This window comes from Myotis nattereri, assembly GCF_964212035.1.
Source record: "Myotis nattereri genome assembly, chromosome: 17".
Classification (NCBI taxonomy): domain Eukaryota; kingdom Metazoa; phylum Chordata; class Mammalia; order Chiroptera; family Vespertilionidae; genus Myotis; species Myotis nattereri.
Genome location: NC_138092.1, coordinates 17,792,668 through 17,813,052, shown reverse-complemented (window position 1 = coordinate 17,813,052; position 20,385 = coordinate 17,792,668). Strand labels below are relative to the sequence as shown.

General features: G+C 38.9%; 1 protein-coding gene and 1 pseudogene across 23 annotated transcripts in view; one reads left to right on the top strand and one right to left on the bottom strand.

Annotated features, from left to right (window-relative positions):
- Nucleotides 1-20,385, bottom strand: part of EMC2 (ER membrane protein complex subunit 2) — a 345,419-nt gene that overhangs the window by 225,750 nt on the left and 99,284 nt on the right. For 11 of the 22 annotated variants that reach the window (XR_013997056.1, XR_013997057.1, XR_013997058.1 and 8 more), the window contains one exon: nt 1,937-2,084. The exons of the other annotated variants lie outside the window; for them this stretch is intronic. The gene's annotated coding sequence lies outside the window, so the exon portion shown is untranslated. The remainder of the gene's footprint in view (nt 1-1,936; nt 2,085-20,385) is intronic. 22 annotated transcript variants of the gene reach the window in all.
- On the top strand, nt 595-1,631 carry LOC308533216 (beclin-2-like; annotated as a pseudogene). Its single transcript has one exon. The product of its transcript is annotated as a beclin-2-like (transcript).

Here is a 20,385-nt window from a genome sequence, read left to right as displayed (position 1 = left end):
TAAGATAAGGACATTAAATGTTTTAAAGAGGAAAGTACCATGATTAGATTTTAGTTTTATGAAGATTGCCCTCAGTTCTGGGCCTTTTGGCTAAGATCAAGTGTAGAAAGATTAATCTTTTTTTTTTATTTTATTGATTTTTTACAGAGAAGAAGGGAAAGGAATAGAGAGTCAGAAACATCGATGAGAGAGAAACATCGACCAGCTGCCTCCTGCACACCTCCCACTGGGGATGTGCCCGCAACCCAGGTACATGCCCTTGACCGGAATCGAACCTGGGACCCTTCAGTCCGCAGGCCGACGCTCTGTCCACTGAGCCAAACCGGTTTGGCAGAAAGATTAATCTTAAGATATGCCCTAAAAATGTTAAAGAAAGTGAGATGATTGGATTTTCCTTTGAGAAAGACTCACTTGACTAAAACAGCTAAGGGGAGTCACACAGGTATCTAAGAAGGGTAAGGTTTGAGGAGGGAGAGTGAGAAATGAGATATGCATTTTAAAACTCACTCCCAAAGGCCCTTACAAAGTATAAATGGAGAATTAACACAAAAGCCAGAGGAAACTTAGTCAATGGTGAAAGTCAAGATCTCCACCATGTCCTCCATCTGCTTCATTTGCCATTTCTGCTGCCAGCCCCTGAAGCTGATTCAGTCCACAGAGACCTCAGGCCTTGACCTCAGCCAAGAACCTGCAGCTTTGAAGCTCCCCTCAGCTCAGCAGGAACTTGGAGACACTCCGGAGGAAGGCTCTGCCTCCAGGATGGAGACAGACATTGAAGAACTCCAGGATAGGGCCTCTGGATGGACCATCCCTGGTGATGGTGAGATGTCTGGGGATGGTCCTAGCAACTTCACCCTGTTCAGGAAGCTGGCCTCTGGGAGGACTCTCAGTAGCATCCAGAGGGCCACGAGGGGCCTTTGTGACATCCTATCCAGTGAAGAAGAGCTGTACCACCTCCTGTGCCAGGACTGTACTAACAGTATCGAAGCAGCTGGACACCCAGCTCAGGATCTCAGAATCTGACAGTCAGAACTAAAAATGCTGTTTGGAGACCAGGGATGGATTAGGTGAGGACACGAGGGCGGCACTGCAGGAGGTGGAGCTGGAGGGAGCAAGGCTGGTCCAGGAGCTGGAGGAGGTGGAGAAGAACTGAGAAAGGGTATTGTAGCCCTGGAGGCAGCCTGGACAGAGACAGAGATGCTGGAGCAGCAGGAAAGGCAGTACCACAGGGACCTCAGTGAACTGCAATGGTAACAACTGGAACTATGAGCTATGGAGCGTGGAAGACCGGCTGTGGTACGCCCAGACACAGATAGCCTGGCTGAAGAAAACCAACGCCTTCAAGGCCATGTTTGAGATCTACTGTGATGGCCCCGTGGCTGTCAATAGCTTCAGGCTGGGCTGCATCCCCACTGTCCCTGTGAGCTGGAGTGAGATCAATGCAGCCTGGGGGCAGACAGCCTTGCTGCTTGCTCATGGCCTTGTCTAACATAGTCAGTCTTCAGTTTCAGAGGTACCAGCTCATTCCCTGCAGAGGGCACTCCTATCTGAAGTCATTGACAGAGGACCCCATGGAAACTATAGAAACAGACTCAGAGAACAGGCACACAGCTCTGATGGGAGGGGGGTGAGAGGGGGTTGAGGGATTGAGCATAAAAAGAGAATTCATGGACACAGACCATAGTGTGGTGATTGCATGTGGGGAGGGGGAGGTGTAAGACGGTATAGGGGGATAAATGGTGATGGAAAATAACAAAGTACAGGAATAAAATAAATAATAAAATAAAATGTAACAGCACTAGAGTTTACTCACCATCCCCCTAACATTTGGGTTATCTAAAACCATTCCTTGAATGGTTGTGTTCAGATATACATTCTACCTAAAAGTCCATGAAAGAAGAGCTTTCAGCTTGCTGTGTATACTAAAAGAGCTTACCAAAGGCACTGGACTGATGCAGAGAAGTGCAAGCCAGAAAGGTGATATTCCTATCGATTCCCAAGTCGCTCAGTGACGGCTCAAATGTAGCCTAGGCTACTTTTCTTCACAGTTTACTGTCACCAGACTTGAGGCTGATCATGGCCCCCTGCCAGAAACAAAAGGCGCTTTAGTTTTCTTATATTCTGTTGGAGACACAACTCCCATGTGAATTTGGTGGTAGCACTCAATACAGCCCAGATACTCTTCCCAACCTCCGTATATACAAAGGCTCTGCTTCATGGTCCCTGCGGCACTTTTGTGAATCTGGGGGCACTCCAAGTAGTGACTCAGAACGTTTCAGCAGCCAAAACCAGAATCCTGAGCATCTCTGGCCCAGCTGCAGAAACAGCCTGCCATTAGTCAGGTTACCCCCTAGAATCTATCCTTTCCTTTCAGATAAACGAAAAGGAAATAAAGATTTCACACAGGGACTTGTGACCAAGGGAACTGCGAGGTAGACCAAGTCTCACTCCACAACTCCTTTCACAGTAGAATCCCAAACTCCTTAACCCCAAACTGGAAATAGAACTTTGGAAAGAGTGTTATGTAGTAGATAAAACGCTGGTCAGGAGAATGGACTCGGGTCCGAGCTCTGCCACCACCTTGCTTCACTGTCAAGTTAGGGTGTATCCTATGCTTTTTCAGTTTCCTCCAGCTCAGGAATTGTAGGTTTTCTGTTTTTCTGATTAACCAGTTCTTGCTAATGTACCACTGAGCCAGGGTTAAGTATGGTGTAGCCTCCTGACCCTTTCCTCATTTTTAGTAGCCTCTTTCCCATCCCTGACCCATGTAAACACCAAGCATAGTTTTGTTGTGTCTGTCTTCCATGAGATGGAGCGCTCCTAGAGGACAACGTGTGTCTTATCCATTTCCACATTCTCTTTGGATCAGGCAGGATGTCTGACCCATAGTAGCTACTAAGCAAAAGGGGTTCACCTGTTTCTTGGCTAGCTAATGGCTGTAACTGAAGACCATTAATGAAGTTAGGATGGCACAACTGATTGTCAGCAATAAAGTAAGTTACTGTACAATAGAAAGTAGCCTATATTGTCTTTTTAATCTTATCCCAGTGTCACCTTCCCTACCATTTTAAGGACAAGCTTTACTCATCACATAATAGTCTAAGCATTGTAATCATGGGACTATTCATTTTTATTTTAAATTTCCTCAACACACTGTGTGTGTGTGTGTGTGTGTGTGTGTGTGTGTGTGTGTGTGTAGAGAGAGAGAGAGAAGAGAAAGAGAGAGAATGCACTTCCCCTAGTTTAACATTTCAACTTGGAAATACTTTTCTCGCTGTGTCATTCATACAGGTTTCACATCCCCCCAAAACAAAAACTGACCGCAGATGCTGTTCTCCATTCCCTATCCCCTTTCTACTTCTTACTACTTCAGTGCATCAATTGAGCTCAATAATTTATTTGTTAATCAGCAAACTTAATGGAAAAACTCAAATTTCAATGGCTAAAACTTAGGAAAATGAGGAAAAATGTTGAATCAATAACATGGGTGGGTCACTACATAATATTCTGTTCCAATTTGATTAGCATCGCCCAGTCTTCTGATGAGTAAACTGTGACAGTCGACATACCAGATTCCCCAAATTAAACATTCTTCTCCATAATTAAATATCACAACTTCATTGTTTCGATAACAAAATTGAAATATTTTCCACCATCATAATATCCTTAGCAGATAATGTCATTGGAACAGAATGATGTTACCACATGATAATAGGCTCTCGATGCCAAAGTCAAGTTATACTGTTTATTTTCAAAGCAGATCATTACATTGACTTTTTTTTCCATTACCAAGTGATTGATGCAGCTTTAAAGGTGACCAACAAAAATTTCATCCAAAAAAAAAGTGATCTAACGATGGGGTTATGTGCTGAATGATTCAAATACCAAGGGAGATGCCACATATAGCAGCTCAGAATCCATTTAAAAATTAACCTTTGCCAAACCTTCAGCAGCAGTTTGCTCTAAAAAAGTGAGAGCAGCTGTCAGAGGCCCCAAAGTGCCTCGAAACACAATAAAACCGTGTGTTGACATAGTCCATTTCTTGATAACTATGGAATTCTGGAATAGAACACCCGCCAACAGAGGAACCTGGTGTGCAGCTAACAGATCTGAGCCAACTCATCTTGACAAGCAGCCTGAAGAAAGGTGGTTCTACAAATGCCAGGCCCTGCAAACAGGCCCTCACCCCAAACCACAGAAAAGCCTTCCCCATGCCTCCCAGACCACAGTCATTTCAGTCACTTGGGGATACAACTTTATCGGTGAGGTCATCTTCAAATAGTAGAGACAAACAATGAATACCTTTCTCGGAGACTCAAAGCACCTACACAAAGAAAGGCCTTTCAGCAGGAACGTGCTCAGTACAAATGACTGCATATCACATTTCATCTTTTCCCTCCGGAGGAAGGCAAAGGGACAGGGCTACTATCTCTAACATAAAAATGCTAGGTGATCTGACTTGGACTGGTTGACTTTCAAAATCAAGAGTGGCATAGAAAAAATATACCAAGTCCTGTACACTTTTCATTATAACAAATATTTCATGCTGAGGGCTGCTGGAGAAAGAAAAAGGAAAAAAATCTACTCTACCCAGATCAAGCAGCCTGCTCACTGGTATTTATTTTCTCTGCATGAAGTCATTTGAGCTGGGTGGATTCCAGTTGAGAGTACTTTGTACAGTCAGTGCTTGCTGTGTGCATGAGATGTGTGCCATTCTCAATATTTTTGATGATGATGTTAATTGGCGTTGAATACAACTTATTTATAATTCTAGAGAATTATACATGTGTTAGGGATGCCTGAGGCTATAAGAGCCCAAGTTACATATTAAAGATGAAAAAGGACAGATTTCTCAACTGGACAGTCCAGCAGGCTGACCCTAGCTGATTATTTGCAAATATGATAGCCACAGTGCTGAGAAGCATTAGTAAAAGAGGAAAAAAAATAATATTTATTTATTGATTTCAGAGAGGAAGGGAGAGATAGAAACATCAATGATGAGAGAGAATTGTTGATTGGCTGCTTCCTGCACACCCTACACTGGGGATCGAGCCTGCAACCCGGGCATGTGCCTTGAATGGGAATTGAACTGTGACCTCCTGGTTCTTAGGTCGATGCTCAACCACTGAGCCATGCTGGCCAGGCCAAGATAAAACTTTTAAATGACAGCTTGTTCATGAGCACAGTAACTGAGACCCCATCAAACATAATCCAATAGAGCAATCCTCAATGTTATATATTGTTTTGGGGAAGATCTTGTCCACCCAGGGCTGAACCAGCTAGATCAGCAAAGAGCTCTTCAGCCCCACATGATCAAGCATTCCATGGAATCTACAGCTATGCCCCATGCCCAGCTCCTGCCCAGCCCTCTCTCAGCTTCTGCTCTGATGTCCTCTGATGGCAGAAAATTCACTCCCTCAATAATGTCCCTAGTGCTAAGCATGTTTACTCTACTTTTTATTTTTCTATAATGCCCTGTCTGGGTCTCCTGCTCCAACAGTCTTTATGCTACTTTCTTAGCACCCTACACATCTTTTCAGTAGCACTCATGGGTTTAATGTCGGTTTTTATCATTAGACAGTAAGCACTGTGGCCCAGGAGTTTGTATCTGGATTGTCTCTACTGTATTCCCAGGACTTACTTAGTACAGTCCCTGGCACAGAGTAGGTACTTAATAAATATTTGTTCATTATCTTGATTTCCATATGCACATCCTTCCCCCAGGCTCCAGGTTGGGGAACTGAATTCTAGTTTAAAACCCATTGAGACTCATAAACAAGTCAGACCTGCTACCAAGGCCAGCTTTTATCCTGTGCTAGCTTATAGGAATCCACATCTGACCCTTAACCCAGTTTGGGTTCTCTAAGGCTGGGCCGTGACTTGCTCCTGCCGGTTTTTCATGGTGTGGGAGGAAAGCCAGCTACCTGCTGACGACCTTCCTGGTGGCCCATACTGCCTAGTCCCCATCCCTAGACTCTGCCTAGCAGTTAGAGGCTTTCTCTTGAACTCCCCGGATGCTGTTTCTATGGATATCTTTCTGTTGCTCATCATGACGCTCTAATTCAAGATAGGTTAGCCTTAGGCAACCTTGTAATTGTATCAAATATATTAAAATGCTTCTGTGTCCCTTTTTAAATGTAATATTTTACTGAAACCTTTTGAAATATCTTTAGAATTTTGTTTTATAAATGATGTGGTACACATAATAAATTCTCTATAGCCATCACTCATTCTTGACAATTTTAACAAGTTAAAAAAATACAGATTTACATTTTCAAAGATCTCTCCAGCAGAAATGTAGAGGACGAAAGGAGTTGAGGGAGGAAAGGATATAAGATTTAAATTAGGGTACAGCTATAGCAACAGAGAGGAAAAAACCTAAATATTATTGGGACATATTGGGAAATAAAACTGGCAATATCAGGGAAAGATTACTTATTTTTTTTAAAAAAGGATCAATCTAAAATGACTTGAGTATCTGGCTGGGAGATGGAATGGATCGTGAAATAGAGACAGAAAAGAAGAAGCAAATTGTAGAGCAAATGTGCATAGTTTATTTCCATACCTAAGGCATTTGAGGTACCATATGATATACAAGGGGAATATTACTTGCCCAGTGATCAGAGTGGTGAAGTGTGGAGAGATTAGACTCTCACCATTTAGGTGACAACTAAAGCCCTGTTAATGGAACCCTAAATAACAACAACATTAAAAACAGGGAGAGGCAAAACAACGACAGTGAGAGGAAGATTTGGGAACAGAAAGAGAAATTATAGGAGAAGCAGGAAGACACCAGAAGAAATTTAACATATGTATCATTTTCAAACTATGATATGTATATACAAATACAAGTTAAAAATAACTGAGGAACATTATTCCCCTTGTTTGATCACTCTTATGTAATTGAAGAATTTTCTTCCTAATTTCGAAATAAAGTACCACTGTGTTAGGAAAAGTAGAGAGAACTGGTCAGTGCTTATTTATCTGTTTTCCTAATTACCAGTCCCAACTCCCTCTCTAGTCTCCCACAGTAAAGGGGTTTCCAAGCTGTTGCTCTCTCCTGCAAATGTCCAATACATGGGTATTTGAGCTGAGACCAGGGCAGTCCTATGTGCCTTCGGCTTCTTGTTTTTTCTCTTACATGCAGCCTTGATTAAACATTTTTTGCTTCTAAGTAAGGAAATTAGGTCTTGAAAGTGAAGAAATGCAAACTCTAAATTTAAATTAATTTAACTAGTGGTTGCTGTGTCAATGGGTGAGCCAGGCCATTTTAATAAATGAGATTCTCAAAGAAAAATGAAGGTAATGAGAGTAGCAGTCAGGGAAAAACCATCATTTCCTTATATTACCCTCAGCTACAGTTTTACATTGTTCCTATCAAAAGGAAGAAAATAAAATGGAAGGATTTTATGTGGTTAAACTTCTTCATTAGCAAAACTGAAGTCAAGAGGGCATATATTTCTTTGATTCAGTTCCAGTATATTCTAAAACCTTGGTTTCACCACCAGACCTACCCCAAACCGCACAATAGAACATACAACTCCCTGCATTGTCTCCCCCCTTCACTGATTGAATTTTCAACTCCATCACAGACCATTATATATATATTTATATATACATCAAACCATTATATATACATCACCTACTACATTTAGACTCTATCTTCCACCACAAGAATGTAAAGTCCGTTAAGGGTGGGATTTTTTCTACTTTGCTTATAGTTTAATTCCCACTAAGAATAATGATTGACACATAGTATATGCTCAATAAATGTAATCAATACATGAATTAATGTTGTCACATCACTATCAGATGTATTTCTGTGACTAAATGATGTCTTAATAAAAAATAATCTAGGATATAATAAAGTATTATTGTAAACTAGAGGCCCAATGCAAGAAATTCATGCAAGAGTAGGCCTTCCTTCCCCTGGCTGCCGGCACCGGCTTCCCTCTGGCACAGGGACCCAGGCTTCCCTCTGGCCGCCAGCAGGCACTGGGACCCAGGCTTCCCTCACAGCCTGGCTTCATCTGGAAGGTCGTCCGAAAGGATGTCCAGTCTAATTAGCATATTACACTTTTATTATTACAGATAATAACACTGATATTAATAAATGTGAGAGGCATATGTCATACAGATACCAATACAATGTTTTAATGCAGCTTTGAAAGCTTTAACATATCTATAATAATAAAAGCATAATATGCTAATTAGACCAGACATCCTTCTGGATATCCTTCTGGGGCAGAGCTGGGGCTGCAGCCATGGGATCCAGGCAGCCGCCTGCAGCTGCGAGGGAAGGATCCAGGCAGCCTTGGCTGCGAAGGCCTACTCTTTCACAAATTTTATGCATGGGGCCTCTAGTCATTATATAAGAGAAGGTGAGGTATATTGACTGTTAAGATCCCTTACTGCTCTAGAATCTTATGATTCTAGATTAAGGTTAAGTCAATGAAAGAAGAGAAGGAAAAGGTCAATAGCGAAGAAAGCTTTTTTAATAATGGAAATGTGGCCTAAAGGGTGAGATTGGTAAGGGCTAATAATGGAGACAGGGTGGGGTAAGTAGAGGAAGTTGGCAGTTAACTTTGTTAAGAGTTGGCCCAAGTAGAACAAAAATGTGAGAGATCATGAGAAGTTGTGCTTCAGGCAATCACTGTGGATTTCAGGATGAAGGAAGGAAAACATGGGCTATCATCAGTCATCTATTGAGAAGTTGCAGAGCTAGTCTATACTAATAAAAGAGTAATATGCTAATTAGACCAAACATCTTCTGGACATCCTTCCAGACAAAGCCATGGTGGCGGGGGGCGAGGCAGAGGCAGTTAGGGGTGACCAGGCCGGCAGGGGAGGGCAGTTAGGGGTGACCAGGTAGGCAGGCAGGGTGGTTAGGGGCAATCAGGCAGGCAGGCAGGTGAGCAGTTAGGTGCCAGCTGTCCCAGATTGCAAGAGGGATGCCCAATGGACATTACCCGAGGGGTCCTGGAATGGTGAGGGTGCAGGTCAGGCTGAGGGACCCCCCTCCCCGTGCACGAATTTTGTGCCCCGGGCCTCTAGTGTGTGTGTGTGTGTGTGTGTGTGTGTGTGTGTGTGTGTGTAGTGAGATAAAAACTATGCAGGAACAAAGTTTCTGTTGGAACCCTAGTATAGCCACCAATTACTGAGGACTCTCAATTTCATAGCTGAATTTACAGAGCTGATGGTTTCTTTGATTCCCAACTATAGAGGTAAAAGATAAGTTCATGGAGTGACTCAGATATATTCTTAGACTTAACTGAAAAATCCAAAACAGATTCTATGTTCTCCCTTCTAGAAAATCTCAGGAAATAGTTAATTTATTCCAAGGCCTTTCCCCTCTGTCTTGCTTCTGCTCACCATCTGTTTATTTGGAGTTTCTCATGGCCTGATCTTACACTGATATGCAGTCAAAACACAGAAATTAGAGGGTTTTTCCCAGAGAAAATTTAACTTTCTCAATAAGCACATACTTTTATAACATTAGAAATGATTTTAAGTAAATATTTGGTTTTATTTCCACTATTCTTAAAAAAAAAACAACCAACAAAACTAAAACTAAACTAACACCATAACATCACTGAAACGCTATTTTAAAAATCACTAACATCCAATATAATCAAAACATACCCATTATTCTAGTTTGTATAGCTATCCACAATCCCACTAGGGATTTCTAATTAAAACCAAAAAGAAAATAAACTCACTAAATCCCACTGGAATCCACTGAACACAGCTATAAATTTTACAAATATAAAACAATGCTGTGAGCATCTCTTTTGAATAAGTGTCTGCATTCTTTCACTTGTTTATTTAAACTATAATTGCTTGTTGAAATATTATTAAGAAAATAAATGTACCCTTAATTAAAATGAGTAAAACCAATCATATTAAATGACCCAATTAGCTCTACTAATCCATTTATTGCTTTTTAGCCAATACCAGTAGGAAACTATGACTTCCTGGATTTGGAATTGATACTCAGCCCTTAATGAGCTTATACAATAATGCTCTCTACTTTTTCCTGCCAAATAAAACAGCAACTGACCTTTATTCATTTGTTACACACAAAAGTTTTATATACCGTCTCAATTTTTTTCAGTGATTTCTAGTAATATTTGAAAATGGCATTCTAGGCATGTCTTAGGGGACAGGAATGGAAGGAAGGCAGACCTACTAGTTTTATTTCCATGAGACCATGATGGGCCTTATGGTAGAAAACATGGCTGAGCCACTTGGGATCAAGAAGTGACTCCAAAAGAGTCTGGAAATAATGGTATAGTCCCTGCTGAGTCCCAGGCACTGTACTACTTTGGTAAAAACTCATTTGAAAGGAAGAAGAGTCAAGGCACTTTCTTGGTTCATTAGCTGGGGTGTTTATGAAGGTGAATGGTGTGAGTAAAGTATAATGTAGTACCACTGAAATGATAATTTGTCCAAGCTGCAAAAAGATTGGTCCACAGGAGAAAGGAAAGGAAATGGTAACTAAGATTTATCAAATAAAAAAATACATTACCAGACGTGCTGTAGAATACATAGAACACACTGCTACTCTAGTAAAGAAAACAATTTATTCAGAGGCAAAGAGTAATTTTTGCCCCTCTGCTTCCCTTCACCTGCCACCACACCACCAATGGAAGATAATCATGGTTTCTAAGCACTTTACAAGTGAGCCAGTTGTTCCTTCGAGTAGCATTTTATACAGATATAAGATAGATCAAAGGAAAGTTATTGTACTAGCTTTCTATGACTGTCATAACAAAATACCACAAACCAAGCAGCTTAAACAACAGAAATTTATTCTCTCAGAGCTCTGGAGGCTAGAATTCAGAAATCCAGATTTTAGCAGATTGGTTCTTTCTGGAGGCTGTAAGTGGGAATCTGTCCCATGCTTTACCCATAGCTACTGGTGGTTGCCATTGGTCCTGGGCATTCCTTGGCTTGTAGACATATTTTAATCTGTCTCCATCTTCACATCTCCATTTTCACCAGTGTGTCTCCTCTGTGTAATGTTCAAATTTCCCTCTTCTTATTAGGATAGCAGTCATTGGATTAGGGCTCACCTTAATCCAGTTGGACCTCATTCTAACTTGAGTATATCTTCAAGGATCTCATCTTCAAATAAAGTCACATTCATAGCTACTAGGGGTAAGGAATCAACATATTTTTTGGGAAAGGGAGAGGGAGGTACATTTCAATGTACAACAGCTACTCTAGATGAAAGGTTGTCTCAAGAAGGAGCATGGACTCAGCTGGCATGGCTCAGTGGTTGAGCATTGACCTATGAACCAGGAGGTCATGGTTCGATTCCTGGTCAGGGCATGTGTGGGGTTGATCCCCAGTGGGGTGTGTGCAGGAGGCAACTGATCAATGAGTCTCTTTCATCATTGATGTTTCTATCTCTCTCTCCCTCTCTTTTCCTCTCTGAAATCAATAATATATTTTTTAGAAAAGGAGCACGGCCTGGCCCATTATCCATCGTCCCTCAGGTATGTGTTGAAGCATTTTCAAGAAATCCTAAAGAAATCCTACAATGAGAAGTCAGAGAGAAGCCTTACAGTAATTACAACTATGTCAACATCAGGAACATCTCCAGAGTAGCTGAGGCTGGAAAAGAAGAATAACATTATGACCAGAAAATGATGGTTATAGACTCAGAAAGTAATGATGGGATTTTGTAGGTCTAGGGAAATGCATGATACCTTACTTTTCTTTAAGCTTCTATGTGAAGCTGATACTACCAGACCTTACTTAGATCAGACTTTAGGTAGCAAATGTTTAGGGGAAGATGACTATCCAATATGAAGAAATGAGAAGGCTGACATACACCCTGATATTATTCGAGGCCACAAGGCTTGTTGGAGCCACACACACACACACACACATACACACACCACATCACAGTTTTGAGCTAAAAAAGTAGATGCATGGAGTTGTTGGACTTCTCTCCTATCACTATTACTTTCCTCTGACAGAAAGGTGAAAAAAAAATGCTAACAAGGGATGTTTTGGTTATTGGTGTTTTGTGGGGTTTTTTGGCGTGTTTGTTTTTGTTTGATTTTATGTGAAAAGTGGTTGAGAAGAAAGGATATTAAATAAACAATTCTAACACCAAAAAAATCCACTGAAGAGCAGGAAAAGTATAAGAGCTAATCAGCAAACCTTTGGCTTAAGGAACCCAGAGGGGGTCAGAAATGCCCCAGGCCTGGAGGCTATATGGCCACACACAGGAGTGTATTTGTCACTTTGCTGTATTCCCAAGGGTTCCAGCTCAGCCAAGCTGAATGAGGCCATGAGAGAGGGAGGAGAAAATAAGATAAGACCTAGTGAAAGGAGTATGCTACTCCCCAGCTATCAGGATAAAATGGCAGCCCAAGAGAAGGGTGTGTCAAGAAGCAGCTTCAGTGAGAAATTCTCAGAATGCCTTGCCCCAAGGCAGATTGAAAGTGAGCCCCAAATGCTCCAGAACACCAGTACTCCTGCATGAACCTGACAGCAAAATAGTCTCAGATGGGGTTTCTCCCGCTTACATACAAGCACTAATGAGTCACATTAAGTAGCAGCCTCTAGTATTATTGGCTCCCTAGAAAATTGTAAATCTGAAGCAGTTAAATTCCTGGGAATCCCTTGAGCAGTTCATTAAGAATGAATTACTGGCTCTGCATCATCCAGTCCAAGTAAGAAGTCCCAGAATCTGGTCATCTGTTTGAATTTTGGCAAAAGCATTCCCTGCATTTGGTGATTTTATTGGTTACTATTCTCTATCAAATTTCCCAGAAAAAAAAAAAAAGCGCCTGTGTTTTGTCCATATGGCAATTATTCACAACACAAAATGGTGGTAAAGACATATTCAAATATAAAATAACATAAAAGTATAACTAAAATTTGTTAGTACCCAAATGCATTAGTTTTCTTTTTTTATAAATTTATTTCCATGAAGCCCAGACACTGTTGTGGACTATACAACTTTTTCCACTTAAATATTTTGCAATATGTTTCTAAAGTCTCTGGCCATTCCTTACTTTTACTCTCATTAAATTATCTGACATATTTATTTGACTTTTATTTTATATATAAATATTGATATTTATCTGACTTTTTTAAAAAAGTATATTTTATTGAGTTTTTACAGAGAGGAAGGGAGAGAGATAGAAACATCGATGAGAGAGAAACAATCAATCAGCTGCCTCCTGCACATCTCCCACTGGGAATGTGCCTGCAACCCAAGTACATGCCCTTGACCGGAATCGAACCTGGGACCCTTCAGTCTGCAGGCCGACACTCTATCCACTGAGCCAAACCGGATTTGGCATATCTGACTATTAAGAAAGTAAACCACTGATACTGACTTTTCTATACTACAAATAAATGAAGACATGGTGTTGATAAATTAAAGAAAAAGAAATTTTGTCCAAAATCTCAAAAGTGATTATTTTGTTTTATATAACTAGTACTTACTTATTTTTTAGAAATAATTAATTTTTAAAAAAATACTTCTTAAAGAATATATAATTCCATATTCAAGGCAGAAAAAGTCATGAAGAGCCTGGGGCATTTGTTTGTCAAAAAGTAAAATGAATTCAGAAATGCCTGATAGTAGTGTACAAAATTATAAAGAGTTTAACCTGCAGAGAGGCCTGGCCTATGAGTGAACAAGTAGTGACAACTTGAACATTAAAAAAAATCCCCATCTCTATAATTAGATCATTAATTCATTCATTTCAACAAATATTGAGTGTGTACTGTGTGTCAGGCATGGTTTTATGCTGGAAATAAAATACAAACAAAACAGACATAAATCTGCAGTGCATAGGGCTTATTTCTAGTTATAGGAGACATTAAATATATAAACAAATGAATTCATAACATTTTAGGTTCTGTTAAGTACCATGAAAAAGAGCATAACAGGATAAAAGGACAATGAGGGATAGTGAGGGAATGCTATTTTATATAGAGGCGTCAGGGGAGGCTTCTCTGATGAGGTGTCATTAAAAGCATAAAGGACTGAGCCAAAAATATCTGGGAGAAAAGTGTCCCAGGCAGAGGAACCTGAGAGGTAAATCCCCAAAGTGGGAGCACTTTGGACAAGTTTGAGGAACATTAGCCACTGTGGCTGCAGAAGAACAAAAATGGAAGAAAGAGATGAACTCCAAGAGGTGGAGGGGGTCAGAACATGTCATGTGTGATAGGCTGTGGGCAGGATTTTGGAACAGCTAAAGAATTTGACCCAAGGACTGATAAGCTCTCGTGTGTTAAAAGGATAACTCTGACTGATGTGTTGAGACCATGTGGAGGAAGGGTGAATGTGGGGAGAGCAATCAGGAGACTATCACAACAGTTTAAGGTTGGCTGGTGAGGAGTGATTAAATATGAGATAGATTTTGCCGGTAGAGTTGACAGGATTTGCTGACAAACTGCTGTGGGAGAAGAAAGGAAATATACATTTTGGGGAATGTGTGTGTAGATAGATGATACATAGATAGATAGATAGATAGATAGATAGATAGATAGATAGATAGAAACATATAGTATAGATATAAAGATATAGATTTTTAGATAGAATCGTTGAGTCATATAAAATTACCATGTTTGTATATAAAAAAAAATAGTCAAGTGTGAAAATAAAGAAAGAAAAAAATGATCAAGTGTTAGAAATTTTGTATGATTCAACCAAATAAAAAATAAATTCAGGGGTAATTATTATATAAACATTATTTAAAACCATAGCAATTAATCACATTATATAAAAAGTAGAATAGAGAATTACAAGAATTGAGCTCTGGGATAGTCCAACCTTAACAGGTCAGGAAGAGGCAACAAAAGGAGACCTGGAGGGATAGCTAGGAACACAGGAGCAAAAAGCATCTTGGAAGGCAACTGAAGAGATTGTTGCAAGGGGAAGGAATTATTCAACTTTGTCAAATGCTTCTGGTAGGTTAAGTGACATAAAGACTCATAAATGACCATAAAAGTGACACTAGTTATATCTAAAAAGACTATTCATTCATAATGTTACAAAAAAGAGAGAGAGATAAGTATAAATGGAGACAGACTCATGGATACAGAGAACAGACTGAAGACTGTTAGAGGGGTGGGGAATGGGGTCTAGGTGAGAAGAGTGATGGGATTAAGAAAAGAAAAAAAAAAAGAAAGCCTAGACACAGTGGCTCAGTGGTTGAGCTTAGACCTATGAACCAGGAGGTCTCAGTTTGATTCTTGGTTCAATTCCCCATCAGGGCACATGCTGGGTGGCAGGCTCAATCCCCAGTAGGGGCGATGCAAGAGGCAGTCAATCAATGATGTGCCTCTCTCATTGATGTTTCTCTCTATTCTTCTCCCTTCCTCTCTAAAACACAATAAATATATATCTTTTTTAAAGAAAGAAAAAGAAGAAAAATGCCTGAGTAAAATTATTAAACTTGTAAGTTTCTATACCTTTTGCCATAACAAAAATGCCTCCTGATCCTCATACATGTACAAAGAACATATGTACTGGGGAAAAGAATAAGACACTAAGAAGATGCAATGATAAAATATATACATGTACCTAGCAATATTCTCTCTCTCACACACACATATATACATGTATGTATGTGTATATGTATATGTATATGTATATGTATATGTATATGTATATGTATATGTATACTAGAGGCCTGGTGCATGAATTCATGCACCACTGGGGTCCCTTGGCCTAGCCTGCAAGATTGGGCTGAAACAAGCTCTCCGACATCCCCCAAGGGGTCCCGGATTGCGAGAGGGTGCAGGCCAGGCCAAGGGACCCTACTGGTGTACAGATGGGGCTGGGGAGGGACAGAGGAGGTTGACCAGACAGGGAGGGACTGTGAGAGGGCTCCAGGGTGTGTCCAGCCCATCTCGCTCAGTCCCGATCATCCAGACCCCAGCAGCAAGCTAACCTACCAGTCAGAGCGTCTGCCCCGTGGTGGTCAGTGCATGTCATAGTGAGCGGTTGAGCAGCCTTAGCATATCATTAGCATATTATACTTTGATTGAATGGTCAACCAGACAACCGGACACTCAGCATATTAGGCTTTTATTATATAGGATGTATATATGTATGTAAATATGTATGTGTAAATATATATATACACACACACATATATATATCTGTGTGTGTGTGTGTATGTGTGTATCAATTAAAGGAACAATGGAGAAATTTGTAGTTGCAGATTTTAGTCCATTCCTTCCAAAACTGATAGTTTAAAGCAACTAGAAATATAAAAAAATTGAAAAATATAGTCAATTACATTGAACAATAAATATTGATATTTATACTCCAAAAAGAGAGAAAATACATTTTTAGCAAACATGGAGCATTCACAAAAACTAACTAGCACTAGAGAAACTAAGGCACAAAAGAAGCTTTAATAAATACCAACTAATTATTAGCATACAAACTATATTTTCTAACCACAATATCATAAATTTAAAATCAATTATAATAGAATAAATTTAAAATCATATATGTATAGATAGATAAAGATATGGGTATGTATATGGAATTTGAAAACATACAATGAATCTTGGAATAAAAAGAACATAATGTTGAAATTTTAATATACTTCAGACTGAATGACAATGAAAGCACTAAATGTCAAAATTTGGGACAAAGCTTATATTACACTTAGAAAAATATTTAGTGCTTTAAATAATCTATTTAAAATAAGAAAGATATACTAGTAAAATAACCAAAGTACACATCAAGCCACAAATTAGAAAAATGGCAACATAATAAACCACATATGAGAAAATGAAGGAGAAAAACAAAGATAAGGCCAGAAATCAATTACATAAAGCTTATTTATAATAAAGATGGTTAACACAAACTAAATAATAATTCATTAAATAGATTAATAACACAGAAAAGACTGAAAATATTGCTTTTTAAAATTTAGAAAAAATAACTATAGATGTAACAGAGATTTATTTTAAAAAAATAATAGAATATTATTAACAACTATATGCCAAGACATTTGAAAACCTAGCTTAAATGGATACATTTCTGGAAAAATATAAGATGCCAAGAGAAACCCAAAAAGAAATATAATACTTGAATAGATGAATCAGACTAAAAAACTGGATATGGGAATCAATAACTCCCCCTCCAAAAATGACCAAAACTTGGTCCCACATGGTTTTGCAGTTGAGTGCTATGAAACTTTTAAGAACAGATAATCCCTTTCTCAGACAAGTTCCAGAAAAATAGGAGGAAAAAATTGCCCAACCTTGAGTCTAAAAATGAATGGATCCTGGCCAGATAGCTCAGTTGGTTAGAGCACTGTTGCGATATGCCAAGATTGCAGGTTCGATCTCTAGTCAGGGAACATACAAGAATCAACCAATGAAGGCATAAATAAACAGAACAACAAAACTCAACCCCTCTCTCTCCCCCCTACCTCTCCTCCTCCCTCTCTCTCTCAAGTCAATAAAAATAAAAATAGGAATGGATAAACAATAGAGGAGGAAAGCATAGACATTTTAATTTTAATTTATGAACATTATAAACTTCCAAAAATCTTTAAATAAATTATCAGACAACTGAAATTATCAATTTATCTTAAAATTAATATATCATGATCCAATGTGGTATATTCAAACAATCCAAGATTTTTTAACATCACAAAATGTATTAATGCAATTCACAGCATTAATAAACTAAAAGGAAAAAATCACATGATCCGTATAAATGAAAAAACTGTACTTGATAAAGGTCAATACATATTTATAACTAAATTTATAGAAAACTAGAAGTGAAAGGAATTTACTTGACTTGATAAAGACGATCAAATAAAAACCAACAGTTACAGTATAATTCCTGTAAGAACTAGAACAACATAAGAATTTCCATTTTCTCTATTACTAGTCAGCATAATAATATTGAACATCCTAATGAATGCAGGAAGATAAATAAGAAAGGATTATGATAATTGCAAGGGAAGGTACAATGGTATGATCATTTTAAAACACAATGAAGTACTGGAAGGAATAAGAAAACCCATCAAGTTTGTAAATATACTATCACATTATAGAAATAAAAAAAACTATAACTAGATAATCTAATGAATAAGGAATTTATAAAGGAAATGTTGAAGCACTTTGGGAACTATCATAAAAAAAGATCTAAATAAACACACCATATTTAAAGTCAATACAATAGTAATTCTTTTAAAGTCTGCAAAAAATTTTTAGAGACCTTCACAAACATTTTAATACTTGTATGGAAGAATAAAATCTCCAAATACTATGGCTCATTCTATCAAAAACAAACAAACAAAAAACCATATACACAAACAAACAAAAACTATTAAGGCAGAATAAATGGTCCAGAAGTAGGCCTATGGGCCACCTTTATATAAAATATAAAATCCAAATCCAAAATTTTCCTCACCATATAGCATGCTAGATTTCTCCAAATATCTACCAAAATATTTGCCCTTTTCCATAAATTTGTATTGTTAGCACTACACTGGTTACACTTACTACAATGAAGACTAGAAACTCCTTGCCTCTAGCAGTTTGAATATAAACATGACATTGAAACCAAGGACTCAAAGCTTAAACCAAGATGCCTCAGAAAAGAGCAGTGTGGTGTTTGTACGAGAATTCAAATAGGAACATGATGGCTTAAAAAAGAAGTGATTGAATTGATACTCTCAACGTGAGTAAAGAGATCTTCCAAAATATTTTCTCTTAATATTATCTTGTTGAGGCAAATAATTTTTTCAACATTATAGGGAGCACTGAAGTTCATTAAGGAGGTGTTCTTTCACAATCAAGAAGTGTGGGACTTCTGATGAAAAGTGTTTCATGTTTTGTTATAAAAAGAATACCTAAAATGCCTTTGGAGGGACTTCTGCTTCCAGGAAGGTAATTTAGACATACTTGTATACAGTTCCCTGCTAAGTAAAATAAAAATCTTGGACACTAAACATAAAACAAATGTAAGAAGATTCTGGAAGATGAAGAGAAGATGGCAGACTAGCAAGAAACCCAGAATCAATATGATGGTGAGTACACTGGAATATCTTTTGGAGTCCTATCCCAGACTTTGAGCCAATGAAGCTGATAACCCAAGAACAACAATGGGCATAGACAAAAACAAACAAACAAAACAAAAAGCCTGCTCTCTCTAGCCAGAGGACAAGAAGGCAATTTAGCAAGATAGAAAACCCTTAGAACATAACTGTTCTGTTACAGCCAAACACAACAGAAGGAATACTGTGCCACACCTCACTCATAAAAACAAAGGCCCACTGGGCAGTCTAGACTTCAACCCTAGACAGACTGTAATAAAGTGCCTCAAACCTGGCACGAGGATGGTGTCACAGAAGGCTAAGTAGAGGGCTGGGATGTTCACCCCCATAGGTAGTAACAAGGCTCCCAGTTCCTCACAGTGTCAGGGGAGACCACATGTGGAGCCTGAATTAATCAGCAGCAACAAAGTTATCCCACTCTCTACCCTGTGAAGTGCTATCAGAGGAAACCTAGTACAGAGTCAAGATTTTAACCTTGCCACGAATAACGCAGTAAGACAGCTGTCGTGGTGTCAGTGGAGACCTGGTAGGGAGCTAGAATTCCATTCAGCAGTGACGACAGAGGCCAGGTGGGAATCTGTACTTCTACTGCCACCTAACAGTAATGAGGTAACACTCCTCCTTCCTGTGTCACAGGACGCTTGCTAAAGGAGACTTTTTAAATAAGATGCAGATTCTCATTACATAATACCCCAAAAATCCAGATTTCAATCAAAACTCACTTGTATACCAAGAGCCAGAAAGATTTCAAACTGAATGAAGAAAGACAGCAAGCGCCAACATTGAGATGAACGAGGTGCCAGAATTACCTCACAAAGATTATAAAGTAACCATCACAAAAATGCTTCAACAGGCAATTACAAACATACTTAAAACAATTTTTAAAAATAAAGTCTCAGCAAATAAACAGAGGTATAATGGACAACTAAATGGAAATTTTAGAACTGGAAAACACAATAACCAAAATTTAAAAACTCAATATCCTGAACAGCAGCACGGACAATGCGGCTGAGGAAATGTACCACGTGAAACACCTACAATCAGATCCACCATTTCAAAACACCTAGAGTTTTAAGAATGATGTTTCTAGAATCTAAATTCCCAAAACTGTTCTTGTTTTTTAAAAAAACTTAAATAAAAAATGCCATTAGCACTGATATTGCAATATGGTTGACAGAAAACATGAATGAAATAACCCCTTGTGATGTTCTTGCAGTTCCCCCAGGATTTGCTGTGATGACAAGCATAAATGCTTGATTTTGTTGAGGAAGTTGGTAGATATCATTGGCTGCTTTACAGAAAGCACTTACTGTACATG